Raw genomic sequence first — 3,771 nt, 5'->3', positions numbered from 1 at the left:
CCAGGGATTCTGATGTGGGCATATTGCAGTCAGAGTGGGGGGATATTGTTCAGTCTACCACAACCAGCAAAGGACAAAAGAAAACATTCATGTAAATCACCTAACACAGGCCCTGGGACCCACAGACACTTGTGTCCGGAGGGACCATTGCACAGCCTGGCCCACCTGGCATAAATGGCACTCTGGCTCTAAGGAAGGCTCTTCTGGCCACCAGGAAGCTGTGTGTGTTCACACGAAGACTCTGGCTATTCCCATTCTTGTCATGAGTCACCTCTGGCCATTCTTCTGGGCACTGGTTATTTTCTAGCAAGCAAGGGAGACCCTCTCAAACTAGGTGGAGTCATTGCAGGACAACAGTCAGTGGCTGAGCATCCAGGGACAGGAAAGTGGGCCACAGTAGACAGAGGGTACTCCCACAGCTTTCCCTCTGGGTCACATGCTCTTGCAGCTCTGCTTCTCTCTGCTCGTGATCTCCAAGCACCAGCTTCTGGGCCAGGCTCTAGAGCAGGCGTCCCCAAACTACGGCCCACGGGCCACATGTGGCCCCCTGAGGCCATTTATCCAGCCCCCCACTGCACTTTCAGAAGGGGCATCTCTTTCATTGGTGGTCAGTGAGAGGAGCACTGTATGTGGCAGCCCTCCAACGGTCTGAGGGTCAGTGAACTGGCCCCCTCTGTAAAAAGTTTGGGGACCCCTGCTCTAGAGCCTCCCCTCAACACCTTCAGCTCGCCCATGGGTCTGCTTGGCCTTGGCACCAACTCTGCTCCCAACATTGCGTGACGTTTCCTGGCTCAGTACCATCTCATCGAATCGGTCTCTATAGCCTTTTATGCACTTTACCAACAGAAATAATGACTTGGCTCAGCTCAGTGCATCATAGATCCCTGCCTTGGTCAGTTCTGGCTGTTCTAGCAAAGTAACACAGGCTGGGTGGCTTAGAACAACAGGAATTTCTTTCTCGTAGTTCTGGAAGCTGGGAAGTCCTGGGTTGCAGACTACCAACTACTTGCTGTACCCTCAAGGGAAGGAAAGAAAAAAAGGAAGCAAATGCTCACATAGCTCTTTTTTTTTTTTTAATAGAGAGAGGGATAGATAGGGACAGACAGACAGGAACAGAGAGAGATGAGAAGCATCAATCATCAGTTTTTCATTGCGACACCTTAGTTGTTCATTGATTGCTTTCTCATATGTGCCTTGACCGCGGGCCTACAGCAGACCGAGTAACCCCTTGCTCGAGCCAGCGACCTTGGGTCCAAGCTGGTGAGCTTTTTGCTCAAACCAGAGGAGCCCATGCTCAAGCTGGCAACCTCGGGGTCTCAAACCTGGGCCCTTCAGCATTCCAGTCCAACGCTCTATCCACTGCACCACCGCCTGGTCAGGCTCACATAGCTCTTATATGGGCACTAATCCCATTCATGAGGTCTCCGCCCTCTTGGTTTCCTCTAATCCTAATTATCTCCCAAAGGCTCTACCTGCTATTGCCATCACATTGCGGGTAGGATTTCAACATGAATTCTGGGTGGGACATAAACACTCAATCCATAACAATCTCCCTGAGTTAGATGCTCATCCCTGGCTCAACGGGGTGTGTGGTTAAGCCGCTGAGATCACATAGCGCAAACCTAGGCCTTTCGGGGCATGGGGAGAGAACAATTTCCAAAGCGAGGCAACCTGGGCTGGACCCTCTCTCTATAACATACGTACTTGACAACCACCCACTTCTGGAAGAGACCTAAAACTTTGCTAATATTTAAAAGTAACCATTAGCCTGATTAGTGCTTGGAATACCCAATAATTACTACTAATAAACCACCTAATCATTAAGAATGAAAACTCGGCCCTGGCCGGTTGGCTCAGTGGTAGAGCGTCGGCCTGGCGTGCAGGAGTCCCGGGTTCGATTCCCGACCAGGGCACACAGGAGAAGTGCCCATCTGCTTCTCCACCCCTCCCCCTCTCCTTCCTCTCTGTCTCTCTCTTCCCTTTCCGCAGCCGAGGCTCCATTGGAGCAAAGATGGCCCGGGCACTGGGGATGGCTCCATGGCCTCTGCCCCAGGCACTAGAGTGGCTCTGGTTGCAACAGAGCAATGCCCCAGAGGGGCAGAACATCGCCCCCTGGTGGGCATGCCGGGTGGATCCTGGTCGGGCGCATGCGGAAGTCTGTCTGACTGCCTCCCCATTTCCAGCTTCGGAAAAATGAAAAAAAAAAAAAAAAAAAAGAATGAAAACTCCTCAAATTATTCATCACAAAGTCCCCTTCCTTGCCTTATAGCTAACAGCCTCATATACTAAAAGATACCAACTGGGCCTAGAATCTAATGCAGCCAGCTGTTAAGAAGCAAAGCTGTTTATTTCCCCCAAAGGTCCATGAAGCTTAAAACATGGATGAGAGCCTGACCTCTGGTGGCGCAGTGGATAAAGCGTCGACCTGGGAACACTGAAATTGCCGGTTCAAAACCCTGCACTTGTCTGGTCAAGGCATATATGGGAGTTGATGCTTCCTGCTCCTCCCTCCAATCTTTCTCTCTCTCTCTCTCCCTCTTTCCCTCCCTCCCTCCTCTCTAAAAGAAAATGAATAAATAAATAAATAAATAAATAAAAACACATGGATGAGAGTGCCCAATCTTAGAACTTTAGGAAAGTCCTTCTATCATCTGGGACGTAAGACAGTCATTGTCCAACAGGACAGTTAACCTAAGCCCTGCTATTTAAGCTCTCAGTGATTAATGCGAATTTGTCCATTTAAGGAAATACAGAGTTGAGTCTTGACCTCGATAAACCAAGAATTAAAAGGCAGGCAGAAAACAAGAATCTAACCAATGAAAGACCTTAGCCACTCCCCAGAATCTTGGAAGATGGAGTCTCCTTGTCCTCCCGATATGGATGGTGTCTGTAAGGTATTTTTCCCCACCGAGAAGGAAGGAAGAGGGCTCGGAGCCGCAAAGTGTGGAATAAGGAAACGGCTTTATTGAGTACAGAGCGCACACCCCGCCCGGCAAGGTTCCCTGGCCCTGAGGAAAGAAAGATGGAGGAGATGGAGGCTAGGGAAGTTGCACGGATTAAACCGCGTGGTAGATATTTAAAGGGTCCCTCTAGGGAAGTGGAGCTACTATGACGTGGTAAAATTTCACTGGCTGGCAGAAGATCGCTTCTTTCCAAATGGTTCCTGGGAAGCTTCCTTTGGTGGGCTTGATTGTGGGCGGTCCTAGCCAAAGTGGGCGGGTCTGAGCTCTCCACATGACTATCCCTCTATCCACCGAACTTACAGTGTCATTTATCACTAAGATCCTATGGGCCTCGTGACCACATAACTGTTCTCCCAAGAGGAAGGAGAGACATTCTTGTGTTGGTAAGCCTTCCCCATTTCCCCCAGCCCATGAAAAAGTAGCCAAATAAATGTGATCTTGCTCCCATCCCATCCTGACCCTTCCAGTCCTCATCTGTTTCAAACATACAGGAGAAATGGAGAGAGGTCAGGAGACCCTTAGCCAGAACCTCCTGCCCATCAGGGCGGGAAAAGGGATTCTTCCAGGCCAGAGGAGACAGGGTCCTGTCTCTCTTCTGAACCTAGCATTACAGAACACAAAGAAAATGAGAGTAGGATGCATGCTGTGTATGTTTATCAGCACATTTCCAATTCTGTGTCTGAAATCAAACAGTCAAAGATCTGCATGCTTTGAATTTTAATCTGTCCCTTTAAGACAGTCACACAGTCACAGGTTATGAATACAGAGAGCGTCCTGGGTACAGTGAGCGGCTATGTATATGCATTTA

The sequence above is a fragment of the Saccopteryx bilineata genome, chromosome 2 (assembly GCF_036850765.1).
Source record: "Saccopteryx bilineata isolate mSacBil1 chromosome 2, mSacBil1_pri_phased_curated, whole genome shotgun sequence".
Classification (NCBI taxonomy): Eukaryota; Metazoa; Chordata; class Mammalia; order Chiroptera; family Emballonuridae; genus Saccopteryx; species Saccopteryx bilineata.
Note: the sequence above shows the minus strand (reverse complement) of the source record.